The 25,882-nt window shown below is 35.6% G+C and overlaps 1 long non-coding RNA gene and 1 pseudogene across 1 annotated transcript in view; both read right to left on the reverse strand.

Annotated features, from left to right (window-relative positions):
* LOC122235085 overlaps positions 1–25,882 on the reverse strand; it is a 248,162-nt gene that overhangs the window by 57,065 nt on the left and 165,215 nt on the right. The gene's annotated exons all lie outside the window — the stretch shown is intronic.
* Positions 10,038–10,526, reverse strand: LOC102972620 (annotated as a pseudogene).

The following is a 25,882-nucleotide window of genomic DNA, read 5'->3' on the forward strand; positions in this document are numbered from 1 at the left end:
TTTTACTGATTTCACAAATAGTAACCCAACCTTGTCTATATATATATAGTCAAAACTCATCCAATGCCAAACATCAAGTACAACATGTTTTACACACTAGGTCTCTACAAATATTTGTTGAATTTATGAATTAGTGAAAAATGATGTATACACATTTGGGATTCAGGGGTGGAGACAGATATTTATGGCCATCAAGAGTCTATTTTTTTAAGCACGATTCATGCTCAGCAGGAAGCTCAACGTGGGGCTTGAATTCACAACCCCCCACAAGTGAAGACCTGAGCTGTGATCAAGAGTCAGACGCTTAACTGACTGAGTTACCCAGGCGCCCCTCAAGAGGCTATTTTTACAGTCATGATACTGAAGCAGTTCATCAGGAAAGTCATTTCAAAGAAGTGATCTGCTATGCAGAAAGAACTCCAGCCAAAAATAAGCTAATTAAAATGTCTTCCTTTCTGTAAATAAATAATAAATATTTGATGAGAAATCTCAACTGTTCAAAGCAAAATCACCTAGATGCTATACATGGATCCTCCCTAAATCAATTTTTAAAAAAGAATCAAATTGACTAAGAAATGTATAATCCCTGGGGCGCCTGGGTGGCTCAGTCAGTTAAGCATCCAGGTCTTGGTTTCGGCTCAGGTCATGATCTCTGCTTCATGAGTTCAAGCCCCATGTCAAGCTCTGTGTGGGCAGTGCAGAGCTTGCTTGAGATTCTCTCACCTTCTCTCTCTGCCCCTCCCTGCTCACTTTCTCTGTCTCGCGTGCGTGCACTCTCTCACTCTCTTGCTCTCTCTCTCCAACATAAATAAAGTTAAAAAAATTAAAAACAAAAAAAGACATGTATAATCCCCTCTAGAAAGAGTCATCTTGCTATTGAACAGTGGACTACTGTCTTAACATTTTCATCAGTTTAAAACCACAAATAGCTGGGCAAATGATTAGATCTGATTAGGAGTCCATTCTCTTTAGAGCTCTGAAGAAATTAATAGGCTTCTCAATATATCAATTGTGAGCTTCAAAGAAAGGGTAAGGTTGTTGGGAAATTAACACTGGCATGAACCAGAACTGGAAATTATTTGTAAACTGAGAAGTTAAAATCAGAAACAGAAGACAGCCTTTGTGTTTGAGAGAGATAGTAACATAATGTGCATTTGTTTTAGAACATGGATGGACAAATTCTGATCCTTGGATCAAATCTAGCCAATAGCCTGTAGTTATAGTTTTACTGAAACACAGCCATAATTACTCATTTATGCATTATCTTTGACTACTTTCTCACTACAACAGCAGATTGACTAGTTAAATAAGTACCTTATGGCCCTCAGAGCTTAAAATATTGACCATATGGATCTTTAAAGAAAAAGTTTGTCAACCAACTCCTGTCCTACACTAATATCTATCTCTTATGTAGAATTAAGAATAAGGCTCCAAATATTCTGTCCCATTTACTTTTTCTTTGCAGATGTTTTCAATAATTTCTTAATACTAAGTATAATGCATAATGTAAAATATCAAATTTGATTTCCATTGAATAAGGCTTCCTTCCTTTTTACTAAATAGATATTAGATCCTTGTACATTCTGCTTTTACTTTTAGCATCTATCCCATAACAAACTGTATTGTTTTATTAAACCGAATATTTCTGATACTAACCGCAGAAAATTAGATTGAGAAAACAGAATACTGTATAATATGAATAATATATAATACAATTATGTGATTTCAGTCTCTTTCTTTTTCTATTTTCATTTTTCACCTCATGGATCTAGCAGCTGATGCCAAAAAATTAAAAATAATAGTATAATTGCTTGTCTCTGACCCAAGTTTGTTGTCCACTTTATTATCAGTTTTGCTGGAGCTTCAGTTTCTTATTTCTAATACAGTATATTATTTTTTAAAATAATGCTTCATTTTGTTCAAATTGATTTGAAAAGATGTGTTGCTTTCACTTTTGAGTGTAATTTTTCCCTTGAACCCTGAAATTATAATTATATTTAATATCTTTCAGTGTGTTAAGTTATACTGCCCTTACAGAAGAAACATAATTTCTTTCTTAGAAAGAAATCAAACTCTTAGAGAAATATAGGTTAAATTATTTAGAGTAAGTGAAGAAACAAAACTCCAACCCAATATTTAGTATTACATTTTGCCAAATATCGTATTATAATGACACAAGAAAGAATGATATGAAGCACATAATGAAAGCACAGAGTACATAGTATGTGGGTTACCATAGAGTTTGGTAAGCTATACACAAACTGATAGCCTGAACTTATTGAAGATGTAAATTGAAGGACACAGAATTATGCTGGCCAAGAGAAATACTATTCAGATTTGATTGTCAAGTGTTATTTTTTTGAAGTGAAATTAAGAATATGCAAATAAGTTTTGCATTTTCTCAATGTTTTTGACGATCTGAAAAAATGTAATTGAATGGAACTTGAATGGAATTATAATAAAGTGAACTTCTCCTGTTGTCTGAGAATTCCTGTTGAAGATTCAAAAAAACCCCAATAGCTAATAAGCTTCTCTACATTCTGAAGAGGAGCTTTTAGGCATTAGTCACAAGATTTACTAAGATTTGACCAGATCTGCTTCCTTCACTCTCCCTACCCCTTGTAGCCGAATAAAAGAAAGACTCAAGTCCATCAGAGGAAAGAATTTACCTGAGTGTTCAGTTAGATGGTTATTAAAAATATGGTAATAGTCTCTGTGCCAAACAAAGCTAGTTGGGTTCTGAGAGAATCATATACAGAAATTTAGGGAGTATACTGAAGGTAAGGCTTCCCCACATGGATGGTTGTTGAGTTGGAGAAACTTGTGCCATGGTGCTGGAATGACTTGGTTGGGAGAATTTGGGGACAAGACTGGCACATTTCTCCTTGTTTGCAGGCATAATGTGAATGTAGAAGCCAAAAGGTTACCTTCCTCCATATGTTTCTGAAAATTTGATTCCAGATAGAGCAGTCACAGAAAAATGGAACAAGAGAGGGAAACACTGGGAGTGCCATACATGCCCACTTTTTAGTGTGATAAGAATCAGGGTTGACATAAAATATAGGATGCCCAGTTAAGTGTGAATTTCTGGTAGACAACAAATAATCTTTAATGTAAACATGTCCTCAATATTTTCATGGAACATACTTATTTTAAAATATTTTTCCTTGGGGCGCCTGAGTGGCTCAGTCAGTTGAGCATCCGACTTCGGCTCAGGTCATGATCTCAGAGTTCGAGAGTTCGAGCCCCGCGTTGGGCTCTGTGCTGACAGCTCAGAGCCTGAAGCCTGCTTCAGATTCTGTGTCTCCCTCCGTCTGCCCCTTCCCCACTCATGCTCTGTCTCTCCCTGTCTCTCAAAAATGAATAAACGTTAAACAAAAATGTTTAATTAAAAAAATATTTTTTTCCCCTTTTTTACCTGAAATTGATTTGGGCTAATCAATGCATGAAAGTGGCCAGAAAACCTGTCACTTCTATTCAGATGTACTCAAGGTTCAGAGAAGAAAGTTCTAAAATGGAATTAAAGACAATGGTTAAGGAAATACTCACTAATATCCTATTTACCGCCCACATTTATCATTCAGATTCATCAATAACTTGGTTATATATGAAAATAAGTTATCAAGTGAGCTTTTCTAAATTCTGGATGTTAAGTTGATGCCCTTTATTTTCATTTGCTAAATATCACAAGCCTAGCTACAATGCATGCATGAATTAGTTAAAATATGATTACTTGCTATGACAAACTCGAAAATGTATAACGGTTTGTGTATGATAGAATTTATTTCTAATAAATAAGAATTTATTTATAAAAATTACAAAAGGAGCTTATAAAAATTACAAAGGAGCAAGAAACTATTCTTTAATTGGATCTAGATTTATTTCATCTTATGGTCCATCATTTTCAAAGGTGTCTTCCTAGATCTCTGTCCTTAGCTGCCTCAAGGAGGCAGATGTGAAAAGAATATGGAGGACTGTACATGAGAAGTTCTAGTGAGCTAACCTTGGAAATAGCACCACACTCATATTTTGTTGGCTAGAACTCAGCAGTATATCCACATCAAATTCAAGGAAAGCTAGGAAATGCAGGAATAGCTCTGTATCCAGGAAGAAAAGAAAATGGATTTGGTATACAAGTAGCCAATCTGTAGCACACTGAATTCCCATCTACCAGTGGAAATTCTGGAAATTACTTCACCCAAAGCTTCTTTAAATGACCATGTCCAAGAAAGCATTTTCCATAGAGAAGAGATTGATCTGTACTGTACTGTATAGCCCTACTGTAAACTGTAGTGTATACCAGTGGGTGAAGGCAAAATGGAGCTACAGAAGGACTTCTGGTGATTAGACAAAGTATATGTCCCATATCAGTAAATTATTCAATATGAGTATCCCAGTTCATAATTCCCATAAGCCCACAAATGCAACCCAAAAGAAATTCACATTAGGACACCTGCAATACTACCATATTCTTTACTCCTCTTTCATTAATGCCTTTTCATCCCTGCATGGAACCGGGAATACAGGGAAAGAAGATAGCCAGGGTGAAAAACAGATTATGCATCTACACTGCAAGTCAGGCCAATCTAAGAGGTAGGAAAAAATGGGAAATTAACATCTTTCAATTGAATGTGAGAATGAATTTATTTGATTTGGGCTAATCAATGCATGAAAGTGACCAGAAAGCCTGTCACTACTATTCAGATGTACTCAAAGTTCAGAGAAGAAAGTTCTAAAATGGAATTAGAGACAATGGTTAATGAAAAACTCATTAATGTCCTATTTATAGACTACATCTATTATTAAGATTCCTTAATAACTTGGTTATATATGAAAATAAGTTATCAAGTGGGCTTTTCTAAATTCTGGATGTTTCTAGCCTCAAATAATACCTATTAGTAATCAACGAGTATTTCCTTGGAAGCAAACCTTTTAGTTTTTGGCTTATTTGTTTTATTTTTAGTCCTACTGAATTTTAAATAACAGTGTGTCTTATATATAATTGAATTCCAGTCAGTAACAGCTGAAGTATAGAACTGGACGGAAGTTTTGTTTCATGTTGTCTGGTGCAGATTGATCCCAGGGGCCAAAAGCGCTAATACAAGACTTGATTACAGGGAAAAACAAAACAAAAAGAAAAGAAAAGAAAGAGGAAGGGAGTTGTGAAAATTGGCAATAAAGACTTGCTACAAATCATAACTGCTAATAAAAGGCCACAGTTGTTGTTCTGATATCATTGGCTTATATCATATAAAATTCCCCTGGGTTGTGCTTAAAATGTCTTAAATTTCAAACTAGGGTTATTAAAACTTAACAGAGAGTACTTATATTTTTTAAAATATGATAAATATTTTACTGCAAACTGTTTTCATATATATGAAAATAACATGATCCAAAGATAATATTTTTGTTGTATTTCATTGTCGTAACTCACCTCTTAAACAATTCCCAAGTTCTCTAAATAACTAGCTAGGACAAAATACTGAAAAAAATAAAAGCAATAATTAGACAAGAATTCCACCACGTAATTTATCCCTTACGTGGAAAGATACTGGCTCTTAGTTTTGCACAAAATAGGTGTTCAAGAAATGTCTTAAATATTGATGCCTAATCATTTCTATAAAAATTAATGTGTTTGAAGCTACAATTAGCAGAAAATAAATAAGTATTGGAAAGAATGCAGATCAGCTTTATGTTACAGTATTCTTAATGTTACCAGAGTCCATTTATTAAAAAGTAAAAGAAGTCACATTTTTCAACTTTTTTTTGTAATCTTCACCATGTCTCCTTAAAAATCATATATTTTGTAAATTTAAATCTGTAAAGCCTCTATGGAAAACAGTATGGAGTTTATTCAAAAAATTAAAAATAGAACTACGACATATGATCCAGCAATCTCACTTCTAGATACAGAGTTGATCGTTGAATGACATAGGTTTGAACCGCACATGTTTACTTATATACAGATTTTTTTCAATAAGTATAGTACTATAAATGCATTTGTCTATTCCTTATGATTTTCTCAATAACATTTTCCTTTCTCTATCTTACTTTATTGTAATACTACAGTAAATAGTACATATAACACAGAAAATATGTGTTAATCAACTGTTTTCTGCTTCCGGTCAACAGCAGGCTATTGTAGTTAAGTTTTTGGGGGAGTCAAAAATTATATGTGGATTTTTGACTCCCTGGGGACTGGCCCCTCACCCTTGTGTTGTTCAAGTGTCATTTTCCAAAGAAAATGAAATAATTATCTCAAAGATAGATCTCTACTCCTGTTTGTCAGAGCATCATTCACAATAGCCAAAATTTGGCAAAAAAACTAAGTGTCCATCAACAAGAGAACAGACCAAGAAAATGCTGTACATATATACAATAGAATATTATTCACCCTTTAAAAAAAGGAAATCCTATCATTTGCAACAACGTAGATGAACTGGAGGATGTTAAGGTAAGCAAGATTATCCAGACAGAGAAACATAAACACTCCCTGGTATCACTTACATGTATATTCTAAAAAAATGTCAAACTTACTGAAGCAGAGAGTAAACCAATAGTTTCGAGGGGCTGTGGGGTGGAAGAAATAGGTAGAGGTTGGAGTTGATAAAAGTTATAGTTCACCTACAAGATGAGTAAAGTCTGAGGACCTAATGGTGACTATATAGTGGGTAACACTCTGTTGTTTAACTGTAATTGGTGAGAGAGTAAAACTTAAATGTGTTCACCAAAAAAAGAGGAAAAAGCAAATATGTGGGGTAATGGATGTATTAATTGACTTGATAAAGGAATCCTTTCACAATGTATACGTGTATCAAACCATCACCTTGTGGTCTTTAAATGGCTTATAATTTCATGTGTCAATTATATCTCAATAAAGCTGAAAAATGTCATCTGTTTTAATAAGTTGATTATCAATTGCTTAAAAAATGTGCAGAGCAGGTATTCAATGACTCCATCAGATTAAAGGGTCATCATATCCTACTACTTTCTAAGAAATCACTTGGGAAGGCAGTATGAACACCAAAAGGAAATAAAATTTGTCAATTAAGAATTAGATTTGTGAGAGAGAGAGAGAGAGAGAGAGAGAGAGAGAGAGAGAGAGATTTACTTGTAAAGTTTATGGTCTTATGAGACCAGAGTGACCAAAAAATAGACTGATTTCTCCTAGCCTCTTGCTTCTCACAGTCTTAGGTTCATTCTCCTCATTCAGCACCTAACCAAATAATGGGCAGAAATAGTAATGCATGGTTAAAATGCAAGCATGATTTTACCAAAGCATGGTTTTTAGAGACAAACTGCCTGGGTTCAAATCTTGGCTTTTCTATCCACTAGTTACTTGACACTCACAAATTACTTAAAATTTCTGAGCCTCATTTTCTCATAGTTACAAGGAAAATAATGTTGTGAGGATTGAGTGAGTTAACATATATAAAACCACCTAAAAGAGTCCAGAATATAGTAAACACTATGTAATTGTTAGCACTTCTCACCTTTGCAACTTAACCAACCTTTGCTTATTTCTCTGTATCTACTTCCATTGATTTTTTTTCAATAGAACCATTGTTAAGTATACAGTACAGTGGCATTAATTGCCCTCAATGTTGTGCAACCATCACTATTAACTAATTCAAAACCTTTTTCATCATTCCAAACAGAAACTCTAAAAACATTAAACAATAAGTCCTCATTCATCCCTTCCTTTATCCCCTAGTAAACTTTATTTGTAACTGTGGGTTTATTTAAAAATTATGAAAACTTCATTCAATGCAATCCCAATCAAAATTGTACCAGCATTCTTCTCAAAGCTAGAACAAGCAATCCTAAAATTCATATGGAACCACAAAAGGCCCCGAATAGCCAAAGTAATTTTGAAGAAGAAGACCAAAGCAGGAGGCATCACAATCCCAGACTTTAGCCTCTACTACAAAGCTGTAATCATCAAGACAGCATGGTATTGCTGTATTGTGCTGTAGCACAAAAACAGACACATAGACCAATGGAATAGAATAGAAACCCCAGAACTAGACCCACAAAAGTATGGCCAACTAATCTTTGACAAAGCAGGAAAGGATATCCAATGGAAAAAAGACAGTCTCTTTAACGAATGGTGCTGGGAGAACTGGACAGCAACATGCAGATGGTTGAAACTAGACCACTTTCTTACACCATTCACAAAAATAAACTCAAAATGGATGAAGGACCTGAATGTGAGACAGGAAACCATCCAAACCCTAGAGGAGAAAGCAGGAAAAGACCTCTCTGACCTCAGCCATAGCAATTTCTTACTTGACACATCCCCAAAGGCAAGGGAATTAAAAGCAAAAATGAACTCTTGGGACCTCATGAAGATAAAAAGCTTCTGCACTGCAAAGGAAACAATCAACAAAACTAAAAGGCAACCAACAGAATGGGAAAAGATATTTGCAAATGACATATTGGACAAAGGGTTAGGATCCAAAATCTATAAAGAACTCACCAAACTCCACACCCGAAAAACAAATAATCCAGTAAAGAAATGGGCAGAAAACATGAATAGACACTTCTCTAAAGAAGACATCCGGATGGCCAACAGGCACATGAAAAGATGCTCAATGTCGCTCCTCATCAGGGAAATACAAATCAAAACCACACTCAGATATCACCTCACGCCAGTCAGAGTGGCCAAAATGAACAAATCAGGAGACTATAGATGCTGGGGAGGATGTGGAGAAAGAGGAACCCTCTTGCACTGTTGGTGGGAATACAAACTGGTGCAGCCGCTCTGGAAAGCAGTGTGGAGGTTCCTCAGAAAATTAAAAATAGACCTACCCTATGACCCAGCAATAGCACTGCTAGGAATTTACCCAAGGGATACAGGAGTACTGATGCATAGGGGCACTTGTACCCCAATGTTTATAGCAGCACTCTCAACAATAGCCAAATGATGGAAAGAGCCTAAATGTCCATCAACTGATGGATGAAGAAATTGTGGTTTATGTACACAATGGAATACTACGTGGCAATGAGAAAGAATGAAATCTGGCCTTTTGTAGCAATGTGGATGGAACTGAAGAGTGTTATGCTAAGTGAAATAAGTCATACAGAGAAAGACAGATACCATATGTTTTCACTCTTATGTGGATCCTGAGAAACTTAACAGAAACCCATGGGGGAGGGGAAGGAAAAAAAAAAAAGAGGTTAGAGTGGGAGAGAGCCAAAGCATAAGAGACTCTTAAAAACTGAGAACAAACTGAGGGTTGATGGGGGGTGGGAGGGAAGGGAGGGTGGGTGATGGGTATTGAAGAGGGCATCTTTTGGGGTGAGCACTGGGTGTTGTATGGAAACCAATCTGACAATAAATTTCATATATTAAAAAAATGTTTTTTAATTATAAAAAAATATTTTTATTACATATAATAAGCAATATTTTTAAAAATTTTTGATGTTTATTTATTTTGGGAGAGAGAGAGAAAGAGAATGAGAGGGGGAGGAGCAGAGAGGGAGAAAGAATCCCAAGCAGGCTTCCGCTTAGCCTGACGTGGTGATAGATCTCACAGCTGTGAGATCATGACCTGAGCTGAAATCAAGAGTTGGACACTTAACCAACTGAGCCACCCAAGTGTCCCCATACAATAAGCAATCTTTAGCTTAAAGTTTAAACTTTCACATAAAGGGGTTTTTTTAATTGTTTTTAAAATGTTCACATTTTAAAAGATCAAAAAAAAAAAGCTGAATATGTCTTTCAGTACAGGTCCATGCTTAATTATTCACATCTCAAAGCTGTTTTGAAAAGACTAAAAAAATGGCTGAAAATAATTTACAATTGGCAATGATTAAAATCTCCTTGTCTTTGGAAGGGCATAGTAATGACTCATATGAATTTAAAGTTATAAGCATTTAACAGTTTAATCAAGCATGTAGTTTTTACCAGAATACAACAGGTCTTAAATTGTCACTACAGTTGTTTTTGGAATGATTATTTTATCAGGAAAAGCATTCTTCACCAAAACCACAGCATTAATTTTCAAATGCTCTTTTTGGAGAGTGTTGGACTTTTAACTTTGAACAGAACTGCATTTAATTTCTGTATCTCTTGCATATGGAGTACATCATAGACTCCATCAGGCCATTCACAAGACCAGCAACACGCAGAACAATGAGGCCAGTCTCTCTCTTCCTATGTCACTAACGAGAAGCACACAAGGTGAATATGAAAAATAATGATAATATCTGTTGCAAGCAATCTTGTTTCAAACATTTTCTTCAGTTGCTTCACAGAGCCCAGTGAAAAGTTCACACTGGTCAATGCAGCAATTCTTCCTAGGGTATAAAACAATACAAAAAGTTTTATGCCACCAGAAAGGAATAGCAATCCAGTTCCAAGGATAAAACAACAATAACAAAAAAGAAATGCTGCATACAAAGCATCTGCCAAACCATTTCAATCTGATATTGAAACTACAGGACAGGGCATCCAGGACCTTTTCAGTCCGGCCCTGCTCTTTGTCATCCTGGTAACTGAGGACCCTCTCCAGCGTCTCCATGGCCATTTTCCCAAGCTGTTTTGACAGCCATTCCTTTGCCCGCCCTTCCTGCCTAGCAAAAAAACTCCTAGTAATCTTTAATTTACTTTCCGTCTCCATGAATTTGCCTATTCTAGATATTTCACTGAATAGAATCATACAATAATTGTCCTTTTATGTATGATTTATTTCACTTAAAGCAGTGTTTCCAAGGTTTGTCTGTGCATTAGAATCCATTCCTCTTTAAGGCTTAATAATATTCCATTATATGTATATACAACATTTGGCTTACGCATCCCTCTACTGATGGATACATGGGGCGTTTCCATTTTTTGACTACAGTTACTAATGCTGCAATAAACATTGGCATAAAAATAGATCCCTATTTTCAATTTGGGGGGTTATAACTTGGAGTGGGATGGCTGGGTCAAATAGCAACTCATTATTTAGCTTTTTTTGAAAAACACCCAAACTATTCCCATACTAACCTTCCCATGATTTTTCATTCCCACCAGCAGTGTACCAGGGTTCCAGTTTCTCCACATCATTACGAACTCTTGTTATTTTCTAGTTTTTTTTTCTTTCATTACATCCATCCCAGCACATGTGAAGTGAAATCTTATTGTTTCGATTTGTATTTCCCTAGTGACTAAAGATGTTGAATATGTCTTCATGTTCTTATAAGCTATTTGTATGTTTTTGGAGAAATATCTGTTCAAATCCTTTCTCCATTGTTTTGTCTTTCTGCTGTTCAGCTTTAAGAGTTCTTTATATGTATATTGGGGCACCTGGATGGCTCAGTCGGTTAAGCGTCCGACTTCAGCCCAGGTCACGATCTTGCAGTTTGTGAGTTCGAGTCCCACGCTGGGCTCTGTGCTGACAGCTCAGAGCCTACAGCCTGGTTAGGATTCTGTGTTTCCCTCTCTCAATGCCCCTCCCTTATTCACACTCTGTCTCTCTCTCCTTCAAAAATAAATAAACATTAAAAATTTTTGTTTTAATAAAAAAGTTCTTTATATATATATTTAATATTAAATACTTATCAGATATATAATTTGCAAACATTTTCTCCCACTTTCTAGGTTATCTTTTCAGTTCCTTGAAAATATCCTTTAATACACAAAATGTTTACATTTTGATGAAATTCAATGGATCTTTTTTCTGTTGTGGCTATGCTTTTGGTGTCATATTTAAGAATTGGTCACTGGGGCACCTGGGTGGCTCAGTCGGTTAAGCGTCAGACGTCAGCTCAGGTCATGATCTCATGGTTTGTGGGTCTGAGCCCCACAACCAGCTTTCTGCTGTCAGTGCCCAAGCCTGCTTCAGACCCTCTGTCCCCCTCTCTCTGCCCCTCCACAACTTGTGCACACTCTCTCTCTCTCTCTCTCTCTCTCAAAAATAGACATTAAGAAAAAAAAAAAAAAAAAAGAATTAGTTGCCAATTCTAAAGTCATGAAGATTTATCCTTATATTTTTTCTAAGAGTTTTATGGTTTTAGCACTTATATTTACAGTGTTTATCCATTTTTAGTTAATTTTTGTATACGATATAAGGTAGGTGTCCAACAAAATTCCTTTGCATGTAGAAATCCAATTGTGCCAGCACCATTATTGAAGAGACGACAGATCCTCCTTAATTTACAGTGGGGTTCTGACCTGATAAACCCATTATAAGTTGAAAAAATCATATGCTAAAAATGCATTTGAGACACCTAATCTACTGAGCATCATACCTTAACCTAGCCTAATTTAAATGTGCTCATAACACATTATCCTACAGTTAGGCAAAATCATCTAACACAAAGCCTATTTTATAATAAATGTTGAATACCTTATATCATTTGTTAAATACTGTGCTGAAAGTGAAAAATAGAATGGTCATGTGGGTACAGAATGGTTGTAAGTGTATTAGGTGTTTACCCTCATTGTTATCTGGCTGAGTGGGAGATATATAGCTCACTACCACTGCCCAGCATTACAAGATAGTTTTTTTACCGCATATCACTAGCCCAGGAGAAGATCAAACTTTCAGATTCCAAGTACAGGTTCTACTGATTGTGTACCATTTTTGCACCATCATAAAGTCAAAAAATCATGAGGTTGAACCATTATAAGTCAGGGACCATCTCTAATCTTTTCCCATTGAGTGGACAAAGGCACCCTGGTCAAAAATCAGTTGGACATAGCTGTATGTTTTTATTTCTGTACTCTCAATTCTAGTCCATTGATCTATTATTAATCCATATTCTTGCTATAAGTTTTGAAAGTAGAAAGTGTGAACTATCCATCTCTGTTCTTGTTTTTCAAAATGTTTTGGCTATTTGGGACTTCTTGCAATTTCATAAGAATTTGAGTGTTGATTTTCCATTTCTTCAAAAAAAGTTGTTCAAATTTTTATAAAAATTGCATTGAGTCTATAGATTGCTTTGAGCAACAATGACATCCTAACAATATTACATATTCCTACCCAAGAACATGAAATGTTTTTCCATTTATTAGGTCTTCTGATTTTTGTTTGTTCATCTTGTACAACTTTGCTGAATTTGTTTATTTGCTCCAATAGATTTCTTGCTGATTTTTTTAAAAAAGACTGCTCTCATTTTATCTCTACAATCCTTTATTTCCTACTTACAATTTTAAAAATAAATATTCTTAATTGGGATCTCCCTATGAAATTCAAGAGAGTCCAGGAACCACCGAAAATATCAGGACAAATTTAGTATGTATGTTCAATTTTCTGAAGAATGGGTTAACTGCTTGCATAGTAACATAGATGGTTGTGATAATCAGTCCCTCCTCTCAAAAAAAGTTAAGATCTGTTGTTATAAAGGGAAATCAACATGGTCAGAAATTTTAAAAATTCCCTTTGTTAAATTACTGGAAAATAATGGGTGGATTATGGTTATGACAGAAAATTCAGACTACTAATCTTCTTTGTTAAATAAAATATATACGCATCCATGTTTCCATTTCTCTTGATTTAGAAGGGAACAGAATAAATTATATTCTGTATGAAGATTTTTAGATTCTTTACAACAAAAACATTATCAACTGGATAAGCATGTATTAAATATACATATTTCCTTTCAGCACCTCGGTTTTTGTGTAAATATAAAGCAGTAATTTAAGAATTGCTTGAGCAATGGAAGCAGCGACAAGTGCACACTAACTAGAAACGCCATTTTGGCAGCTCCAGCCTGGACCTACTGATCTGAAACTCGGGGATGAGGCCACGCAATCTGTGTCTTAATAAGAAGATTCCGAAGCAGAGTAAAGTCTGAGACCCACTAGTAAATAAAGACAATAAAACGTCCATGACCTCAGCTGAATGGCTTCTCTACTTACCCACTTTAATTTCCCAAAGCCAACATCAGATCAGAGGAATTGATTATACCCAATATTCAACAAATGTTTTATTCTGCATAGGCAACTCTTACCAAATTAAACCCTAAGCTATATTCTGGGAACAAAGAAAAAAAAAAGGTAAAGCATCTGCACTCAGGAGCAATAAACCTACATAAAAAGCCCTTTGAATCACTGATAAGCTAAGGGCTATAGCAGAGTTATGCCCAGGAAGTGCCACTAGAACCTAGGAGAGTTCTAGCTTAGAACCTAGTTCTGGCTGTCTGGGTGGAATAGGCAGGGATGGTCGAAAGTTACTCAGAGGAAGGGAACTAAGCTGGGTTTTAAAGAATGAAACGAAATTTTCCAGAATGACAGCGGGTGAAGGGCATTTCTTATAGGGGTAATTATGCATGCAAATATGATACAGCAAGATTATGTGAAGGTTTGGGAAATACCATGTCTATGTATAGTGCACATAGAAGCTGACTGTGCATGGCCAAAAAAAGAAATTGAAGAGATAATAAAGCCTGGATCATAAAGAACCTTGACTACCTTGCTTAGGTAGGTGCATTGATCAAATAGGCAGTGTGTGTCAAGGAAGCATACTAGGCCAGAAAGGAAAACAAAGATCCTTGGATTTTAGAATAATGATTTTGCCAGCTGATTACATGATGACTAGGAAAGTTATCATGTTAGATCGTTGTTAGATATTTACTGCAATAATTCGCTAAGACATCTAAAGCGAAACAGTAGTTTAGACACATATCAGTACGAATTTGTTCCCAGCACTAGAATTTGTAGTTTGGCTTGAATTTCCTATTACTTACAACATGTCAGCAATGTCTGTATTGTCATAAGAGGTGGAAATTCTCAAACAATTGTCTTAAAGATCTCAGTAAAGAATGCAGTGAGTCTATTACAAAGTGTTTGTTTTAAGTCAAATGAAGAAACATGTCTGCACAGCTGACTTTTTCATTTTTATCCAAATTAGCCATTTCAAGGCACCTTTGAAATATACTTAGAAGCACTTACTGAATAATTGGTTTATAAATATGACCCATATGGTCCTCAGTTTAGGACAGAAGAGAATAAATCACTTTTGTTCAAAATAGTAATTGTAGCTTTAATAGCATGGAATTTTCAAGATGAACACACCATTTTCTTTGTTCTCACCAAACCTATATTTACAGTCAATTGATTATTTTCAAATTTGGTTCTCTGTCTTATTTCCTCATAAAAATAACCATTTGTACAAGTGAAAATAACATTTCTCTCCTTTTCTCTTGTTATTCTTCCTTCCTAATATTTCTATCACACTGACTCGGAGCCTTTAAATAAAACAATGATCTTCTTCCCTCTTTTGTTCTCTCTTCCTTTCTAATTGCTTGGGCCTGTAGATTCAAGGGATTTCTGTAGCTAGGAGTATAGGAGTCGCCTCCCAAATGCCCAGAGAAACTCCTATGATAGGCAGCAAGAGCCCATGAAGGGCTAGCTATCATATGTAGCTAGAGCAGAGAAGACCAAAGGATATCACCATGAAATTGCAAAATCTACACTGATTTCTGATTAATCTGATGGAATATAGTATTTTGGGAAATCTAAACTCTTGAAGAAATATTAGCATTTTAATAATGAAAGGAGGTAAATTATTTAGTAAGTTAAGAAAAATTATACAAACTTATAAATAAACCAAAAAGAGGTATGCATGTCCTTTCAAAGTTATACTGGAATATTGTCTAATAGGCCCATGTAAAGATTATGTAATTATCTAGGCCTGTGTGCCTTTATTTGACTCGCTGTGTACTATTAGGTTTCAGAGTCTAAGGAGTTACATGTTAACTTGTGGATTTATGTCCGGTACAGGTGTGAATTATTTGTCTGATAGAAAAGACAGTCCCGAAGACTGCAGTTTTGTTGCCTTATTGAACAGTAATCTGTTTTATATCTTGCTGTGTTCTCAGTTGGCAGAAGCGGCTGGGAATATCTCTGGAGGCTCTTTCATGAGGCACTAATTCCATTCATGAGGTTCTGCCCTCACGACCTAATCACCACCGCCCACCCTTGAAAGTCGCACATCCTAATAACATCATCTTTGGGAATTAGGATTCAATTTATGAATTTTGGGAGAACACACTCAAACTATAACAGAGTCTGCAAATATTCATGTATGGCTTTTGTTGTGTCAACTTGGCTGGGATAAAATACCTTCTCCAGAACTGCCTTTCTAGTCTGATTCTACGTAAGGTAGACGACAAGAAATACTGTTCATGAGAGCTGCAGGACAGAAGGAAGCTTAGCCTTTCTGCAGCATGAACCCATGTTCTCCCAGTTCTCCAGTCAAACACCAACCTAGGCACTGCCAGGAAAAGCTTCTGCAGATATAAATGAAGTACATAATCAGTTCACTTAAATTAGAGAGATTTGTGGGCCTGACTTGTTCTTAGGGAGGCTTTCCCAGAGGACACACCTAGGCCCTGCTGAGTTCCGGCCTGATCCCAATCATTCTTCTCTGACTGCCTTGCACGAATAGCTTTGGCCCAGGCCTGTGGGAGCCAGCCTGCTTGTGATCTTCCCTTCCTGGCTTTCTTGACATGTTTCAGATTTGCTTCACCAGTCCCCAAAATTTATAAGCCATTCTTGAAATAAAAAAAAATATATATATATGTGTTTGGGAAAGGGAAGGGCATATCCATATATCCTACTTACTTCGCTTACCTGGTTGAACCCTGATTAATAAACCCCATTAGTGAGTTAAATAAACCTTTGCCACGCTTACTCCATATTTGTATGAGAGGAATTTTTTTCAACCTTCAAAGACTTTCACTTTGACAAGGTAAAATGTGAACAGCAGCAATAGTTCTTTTGGGCTCTGCTAACCTTAAGATAAGAAACCAAATACTGTGTCTATTTGTAACAAAGATGTTAATGTCTAATGATTCAAAAAGCAACTAGTAGTGGGTTGTAAGAGTGACACCATCAAAGAATGATCTTATATAATTATTAGTAGTAGTATCATTATTTTTGTTAATATTATTTAGAAATAATATTGTTTAGAAAGTAGTTTACTTAATTTCTTATTTAGCTTAAGGAATCCAGTTCAATTTTGGGGAGTAACTTTGCAAGGATTTTTTCAAACAAGATATTCTAGAGCTAGAATGTTCACTGACAATGGCTTATTTTGCTTATCACCCACTTGATCTGATTGCTTTAGGCACATGTAACAGACACAAAGAAGAAAAAAAAAAAAAAAAGGAACAAAATGACCAGGAAAACTGCTGTGGTCAAATGCTGAATCCTATCAGTCAGTTGAAATCAGCAAGACAGAATGGCAACCAAGAAAGAACTCTGGGAAAGGCCAACTATTTATATTAAGTGTTTCTGTCAATTGAGTCAAAAACATGACTCATGATGACTTTGGCAGCTACAGGGACAGAAAAGATTATTATTTTTTCCAAATGTGTCCTTGGAGAGTTGCATCTGGTGAATAAGCATCCTTTTAAAATAGCCCTTGAGATTAGAAGAGGATGGGCTAAGAGAGGGATGATAATTAAAAATTGGAAGACATGCAAGTGAGTAAGCAAATGGGGAAAAAAATGACACAGATGAAAAGAGAAAAAAATAACAGGGAAGAGATTCTCTCTCGAATCACTGCCCTACACCACAGAGAGGAAAGCAACCAGTCTGTGGGATTTTCTGCTGGTGACTCAACAGAGGCGTGATTAGTTGTAGCTCAGATACGGACAAGGCCTGTGAGCCAAGTAGGGCCCTTACTAGACAGGGAGGGGAGACGGCAGGCCTCCACTCCTTGTGACTGAAAGAGGAAGGGTGTAGTCTGTTTGCACTTATCCTGCATTTCATCACTTCGACTTGTGATGTTTTCATTCACTTTAAAAAAATGATGAAGTGATCCCCAATGGGTGTGTTTCACTTTCGAAACAATAAAGACGTCTGTTTTTTTGGTGATGCTGGAAGAACAAATTTTCACCAACTGCTTTTTCCACATTACACAGGGAGGGTATTCAATATCCAAGTGGGTGGCTCCCTCAAAGGGACCAATTTTGGAAACCCCCACCTAGAAAAACAGTTTGGATTTTTATGGTTCTTTTCATCCAAACGTCTCAAGGGATTACCAAGCAAAATATGAGATCCCTGACCATATTTTGAGGTGGTAGCTGACGGGGCTTGTGGACACCCCCTTGGCAGACTAAAAAATGGCCAGAATGAGGGTACCCAGGCAGAAAATAACAGGAGAACCAAGAATAAAAACCAACAGAACCAATAGATCCTATGCCTCAAATTTGTTCTGCCCTTAAAACTTTTATACATCTCTGTCATAACAATCATCTCATTGTGATTACACACAAAATAATACCCCTTTAGTAAAATACTGCCACTACCTATGTGTCCATATGTATCATTACTTCCTGAAAGAGCCTCACATTTTCAAGGTCCAAGGCAATTTCCAAGATATATATTACAGAATCCCGAATATATCATAATATTTTTTTACCTTTAATAATAGTAAGATTCTGGTGGGTGATATTAATTTACTTGTGTGATTAACAGTAATTTGGAGAACTAACTATGCATATAAGAATTATAGGGTTTTATTTCACTATAAATTGAACTTTCAGTAGAATATGCCATTTGGCTTTATTTTGCAAGTGGATTATTTAAAGTTGACAAATGGGAGGAAAAAAGATTAGCAAATACATCTTTTATATTCTTGAAATAGCTGTACTTTATTTTAAAAATGATTTTTTTCTACATTTCCAAATAACCCTTTTTGTATTTCACTGTACCGTTGACTATAATTCAAGTTGACTATAAGCTTGAGAGTTTTCCCAAGAATAGGGTAAATCAATTAGCATGGGTCTTATTCAGCCACTAGAAATGCAAAACAAATATCAAGAATATTAAGTACACTCCCTCCAAGTTCCAGAGCTCAGATTCAAAATATACCGCTCATGACCTAAAGGACATATCATCAAATGGGCTGCAGAGAAAGCTCTTCTTTGTAATGTTAGTAAAAATCTCTGACAAATCAGTCTCCATTCCAAGTTTCAGGAAATTCTTCATATACATATTTCAATATATTTGAAACACTAAATCTAGAATTGAATACCGTTAAATAGTTCATATTTGTTTTCTTGAATTTCAATATGTAGCCAGTGCCAAAAAGCCTCTGGGTGTGTGTACAAAATTTGTAAAAATACATAAAAACCTACTGAACCAAAACCACAGTGGAACTCACAATAACTTTCCAGACAGCATAATTCACCACTTAGTCACTGGGGAATGCCAATCTCAAAAGATAGATTTTATATCAGGCCAAGAAGATCAACAAAAATAAGCCCTTCTTAGATCAGGAACAAAAGGGAAAGTCCAATTCTAATGGCCTTAAAACAATACTAGTATTAATGATAATAATAACAAGTTAACTGTCCAGTCTAGTGTGCCAACATTTAACTAAAAGACTCTTTTAGAAGTGCCTGGATAGCTCAGTCAGTAAAGTGTCAGACTTCGGCTCAGGTTACGATGTCATGGTTGGTGGGTTTGAGCCCCACATCAGGTTCTGTGCTGACAGCTCAGAGCCTAGAGCCTGCTTTGGATTCTGTGTCTCTCTCTCTCTCTCTCTCTCTCTCTCTCTCTGCCCCTCTTCTGCTTGCGCTCTGTCTCTCAAAAATAAATAAACGTTTAAAAAAAATTTGTTTAAAGACTTTTTTAAGCATTGTATCTTTTGAAATAATACTGAATAACTAAGAATATTAGAGTATATGGTATTAACCGCTTTCTATTTATTACACATTGAGCTCGACAGTTCTTCCTGATTTCATATTAGATTAGCAGAGAAACAAAATTAAATGCATTTAGCCACATGAGAGCATTATAGTGAGTTATTGACTCTTTCTTATCCCTCTGTCCTGAGCCCAGGTAAAGAACACAAGAAGCACCATCCACTCTTGTCTGCAACACATATCCTTGGTTTCGTCTCTGTCTCCTTCCCATCGCCCTCATTCAGACAGGAGGTATCTCACGTGGGCAGCCACACCAGTTCTTCTCTTTGGCTTCCTCTCTTCTGTTTCTGCTCTACTTTGCTGTCCCTCTGCCACTACAGTTTCTCAGTTTGGTCTCTCCTCAGCAGTTAAGCTTTTCTTTAAAAAAATGATAATCAGATCACTTCATCCTCTAGCTTATAAAGTCTTGTAGCTTCTTACTGCACATAGAATAAAATCCAATTCCCCCAAGAACCTACACAATACGTATGTGGTACCTGCCAACTTCTCTCTGGTGCATACATATACAACCCACAGGGACTCCAGTGTGACAGTGAAATGCTGAAGTTAATATGATTTGTTAGTTGTTTAGGCTCCTGTTCCTTTAAATACATACACATATATAAATCTAAAAAAGTATATTGTGAATGTGGATTTCAGGCGGCTTAGGAGAACTATCTCATAATAAAAAAAGATAAAACATGGAAAGTTATATTAGGTATGTTAGGCATAAATATGAAACCCTGGATATCCATTTCACCCACTATGTCATTTTGTGCCTTACCTCTGCAACAACAAATACAGAACTTTCATGCAAATAACTCATAGAAGTCTATTCTTAGGAGCTTAGGGCAGCTAAAATTAAAATGAAATAGATTATAAAGAATAGCAGAAGAATACTGTGCCATATTACAAGAAATCAAAGGGCCTAGGTTCTAGTCTGCTTTTGCCAATTTTGTGATCTTGGGGGAAAATAATGTCTTAGACTCCACTCCTTTGTATATAACATGATTACCATAACTAGACCACTTCCGTATCCTTCACAAATGTATTACTGTGTGACTCTACAAATAAACGAGATGCGTGAATGTGTACAGAATGACAGTTTGACATTAAACTCCCCTTTTTTTCCCCTCCATTCCTATTACCCTTACCCTTTCTTCAGTATTAAAGTGGTAGGAATATCAGCCCAGTAGGGCATTCAAGTACAGCTTAGAACAAAGAACTCAATTGAGAAGCTAAATAGATTTTGAAACTCAAAACAAACACAACTGTTTAAAAGCCAAAGAGTTATTCATATGTAAGACCCTCAGCATTTATTATGGGGGCAGTTTTCAGTTTGTGGTTTTGAATTACAAAAAAAAAAAAAAAAAAAAAGTCTTGTCTTGGAATAACAGGAAGCAGAGCCTAGAGGAACAAATAAAGTCTATGAAACAAGCATAGAGTAAAAGCAGATTGAGAATGATGACCAAACAGCAGCTTCCCTGCCATACAGGAAAGAGCTAGTAAACACACATGTGCTCACACACACTTCTGGATAAGGAAGAGTTTGGAGAATATTAGAAGGCAACACTTTAAGGTTTAGATGCTTTCTGGGTCCCTGAGAAGACAGCCAGAATCCCACACTTTTGAGTTCCAGACCTGTTGACTTGGGGGAGTAAAGAAAATGGTATCTAAATGCCCAGAAGGGATTGACAAAATCCAGTGGAGAGAATTTATATCTTTCTTCACAGGAAAACATCCAAAGAAAAATTCTAGCTCCTCAAACTTTAGAGAGCTACCCATATGTCAAAGCACAACTGGAGATTAGAAATGACTGGTGTTTCCATGGATGAGTCTAAGGTCAAGCCTTACAAAGTTCATCAGGACTAAAGTTGGCAGAGAGAGCAGATGAGAAGACATAACCCCAAGGGGTGGGGGAAGGTACAAGTACACTCAGAGCGTCTTTAGACTGAATGGACTTTGGCCAAGAGTTGGGACAGGGGGACAGACCACATGAACAGAGACCACAAAGGACCAAGGAAGGGAGCTGTGGGTTTCAATCTACAGAGCCCCCAGATTAAATGGGAAGGAATACCACAGTACAGGAATGACCAAACAGTGGCACTTATGTCAGACTCCCTCGGGAGGAAAATTATGTTTGTAATTCAGAAGTGACTTAGTTATCTAAAGTACTACATTAAGCACCTTATGCCATCTGTGAAAATAGGAGTTCGGCAACCAAGTTAAATTCACCCATTAAAAAATGAAGACAAAACTAATTCACATAAATTACACAACTGAATGGTGACACAAAACATCTGAACTCTTATAAATGTGCATCAGAGTATCTGAAAGATGGCACTTTAATCTGTTGTCGTTGTTATTATTGTTATTACTATTACTATTAAAATGTAGTTGGATTGAAAATACATTTTATGAGTGTATTTAAAATAAGAGGTCACAAGAAATTAAATCAGAAACATTAACTATAACATAATTATATAGCATAATCCACTAACTCAAGATTGTCTATAATAAGGTATTAAAGACACTTAAGAGATTTACTCTTATACACTGGTGCTAATTAAAAGTTCATATACATTATCATTGTATTTCTCAATCAATCTTGATTCTATTTACTTCACAAATTCTTGGAGTCATTAAGACTTACTGTAAGGACCCAGAAGAATTATTCAGTCTTCCTTCTAACAATGTGAAGAACAGTTAAGAATAGAAATGAAAATTGTCTTTTGATTGTGTGCCGAGTGTAGAATTGTCAAGATTCTATGGGAAAATGGGGAGGGGGGGAAGGTAGAGGATGAAAAAGGGGTATCTATTGCTGTGTTCCAATTGTTTGAGAGATTGTTGTTTTATCAGAAATATACTCTGACAAGATATGTAAACTAAGTAAAACAACTATTCAGGAATAATATCAATAGCTAATAATATCAATAGCATTGTATGTGAAGAATTTTCAGTTCTTCAGAAATAGTCTGCCAACATGTTTCAGTTGCCAAATCTTATAAAACATAGTCTTTCCTGAATATTTTGAAAAATACTTGCAATAGCTATATTCCATGAAATCTCATTTAACTGATAACAGCTCATTCAAAAGGGTGTAATTTGAAATAAAGTTTCAAAGTTACAGAAATACATGTAAGGAAACCAAATGGCTACTCACCAGTTGTGAAACTATGCTATTTCTCTATATGTGAACACCAAAAAGACCACATTCAATGTTCTAAGATCACTTCATGATATAATTGCTTTATACATTTAAATGCCTTCACACTAAAACCCAATCACCAGGACGAAAATAATTACCAGGTGGTCTCATTTGGTTATCAAGGTCACTGTAATAAATGGGCTAACCCTGAAATTTTTATTCATGAGAAACAACATGAGAATTACAACTATATAATGGAAAAAAAAACTTTAGAAATATTGCTCTATTTTGTTGATACTAACATTTTACTTTAGTATCTTCTCAAAAAACATAAATAGGTAATTTTAAAAGATTATTCTAAGTTAATAAGAAAAATGAATATCTGCCAGAAGTTCTATTTTTATTTTTTAAAATTATTTTATTTTTCTGAATTTATAATGAATGCACAGGGAAGAGAGTTCAAATGATATTAAAGTGTATACACGGGCGCCTGGGTGGCTCAGTCAGTTGAGCGTCTGACTTCAGCTCAGGTCACGATCTCGCAGTCCGTGAGTTCGAGCCCCGCATCGGGCTCTGGGCTGATGGCTCAGAGCCTGGAGCCTGCTTCCGATTCTGTGTCTCCCTCTCTCTCTGCCCCTCCCCCATTCATGCTCTAGTCTCTCTCTGTCCCAAAAATAAATAAACGTAAAACAAAAAAAAAAAATTTAAAGTGTATACAATAAAAAATTATTTTCTTTGCCACTCCTACCCAGCTTTTCTTCTTAAAGTCAACCACTGTAACTAGTTCCTTGGCTATCCTTCCATAGATGTCAGGTACACATATAATTACATACATGTAGAATTCTTTTCTAACATATAAATATTAGCATGATAAGGAGCCTTTTCTATGTGTTGAATTTTTTTCATGTAATATAAATAGAAGATTTCACTGCGTATAAAGCTTTCTTATTCTTTTTAATGTCTGAATGGCATTATATTGGACAGATTTACAAGAATTTATTTGAGCAGTCCCCAGTAATGCACACATTTTGGTACTGCAATGGCTGCTCTTACACACATTATTCTGTGCATGTGAAAGTATATCTTAATACAAATCCCTAAAAATTGAACTGCTGGAACAGAGGACATGTATTTCCATTTGTGATTAGATGAATAAACCTTCACTTAATTCCAGTTATATCAATGTATGCTCCCATTTAAAATATAAAAGAGTCTATTTCCCCATATTATAGGGTTTAGAACTTATTTACTGCAATTTTGTAAAGTACCAAATTGACTTCATTTGCCTACCCCTGCAAAATGTTCTTAAAAAAGAAGAAAAAATACAAACATGAATTATTAGTTTTGAAAAGATAGCATGTTTTCTTTTAATAAAACCAAATATAATCTCCAAACCTGAATTTTTCTTTGAATGGATGAACTGATGTCATTTATCACAAAGCCAAGTTATTTAAGACTAATAATTCTCCAAATTTCAGCATCATTGCAAATAAATCAAAATAAAATAACTTCAATATGAATGGAAATAGTACAATCAGAAGAAAGCTATGCAGTTCCTCATGTATATTTTAGAAACTAGACAACGCTAGCAATCAATTTACGATTATTCAACGAACATCAAATATTTAATTCCATTTGTCCCAATTTAGTTATTTTCTCAACATTTTACGTCTTTTTTCTAAGAAAAGAAACCTAGGATTTTAGTTCCTTCACATAAAGTACACTCTTAGAGATTAAAAGAAAAATCTTCAGCAAACTTTTTCTTCATTCAATACTTCTTTCTTTTCAGTAACTTTTTTGAACAAATTTGTGGACTTCTACATAAAAATAGTACTCTCAACTTTAGTACCTGAGAAATTCCAAGACTTAAAATGCTTGATTAAGATTTACTTGTTCAACAATATTTTCTTTTAAACAAAATCACATTTTACATTTAATCAATGAAAAGGATCAAGTTGACAAATATATTTTTGCCATATTATGACTCAGTATGAAGTTTTTAGATTCAAAAGAGCCATATAGCTTTAAAATAACCTGGAAGTCTTTTGACCTGCTAATATTTTTCTCTTTGTTCATAAGATGGGATTAAATATTAAAACAAGGAGAAAAGAACTTTTTCATTCAAATATGATTGCAAATAAATTTCACGGCTCGCAATTATACTTAGTTGCTACTTATTTTTCTCTAGGTTGGTTACCCTCTCTTACATTTCTTTTTGAGTTGCTGTGGCTCTGATATACCCCCAGCAGGTTTAACCTCATGCTTTGAAACATAAGGCATCAGAGTTCGGTGAAACTCCTTGGCTATCAAAAGTGTTCCTAAAAAGAACTGCTTGACTGAAATTTGTCCCTCTTAGAGACTCAAGAAAAGGCATGCACAAAGCTGACTTTCCCAGCCTGTTCAGACTTCAGTGGCACTGCATATGAAGATCTGGCAGAGGTACCAGCTTGACCTATCCTCGACCAGTGCTGGGGCAAAGGAATATTCAGGCATGACAAGAGAATAGTAGCTGGAGGTCGGCTGCACCAAGGAATATGAATGAGGCTCTCTCTCAGTAGAAGAAAGGAGGGATGCCTGGGGGGATGAGATGGAAAGAAGAGCCTGAGGTTGTATTTCTAAATTGCTCCAGAAGCCCAAACCCAAGGATCCCTGTCTGAGCAAAAGCTGAAACATTTTCATGATCAGCCCCAGCATCTCATACAATATTTAATCCTTCTCCTTAGTGGCTGTGTATTAGCCCTATTCTTGCAGTCAGGTTTCATTATATGGAAATAATTTTTTGAAAATTTCTTACAGTTAGAATTTTTAGATATCAATATTTTGCAATTCATAAAAGTATGTTGGTGCCATTGGCTTTTACCATAGTACATGGCGCTTAGAGCATTTAAAAACATCGGCTAAGACCTTTATCGTTTCTAAACCTACTGTGCACTGTCTATATCTTCTCACTAAAACCTATAAGCAGCAAGGTTGTCTTTCTAAAATGAGGTCTTATTAGCTCTCTTCCAACCTCACTGCCATCATTTGGTCCTTACCACCAAGAAATAAAGTCCAAACTCCAGACTATTTAATATAATATTCAGGATCTAGCTCCAATTAACTTCTAAG

The sequence above is a fragment of the Panthera tigris genome, chromosome F2, assembly GCF_018350195.1.
Source record: "Panthera tigris isolate Pti1 chromosome F2, P.tigris_Pti1_mat1.1, whole genome shotgun sequence".
NCBI classification, from domain to species: Eukaryota; Metazoa; Chordata; class Mammalia; order Carnivora; family Felidae; genus Panthera; species Panthera tigris.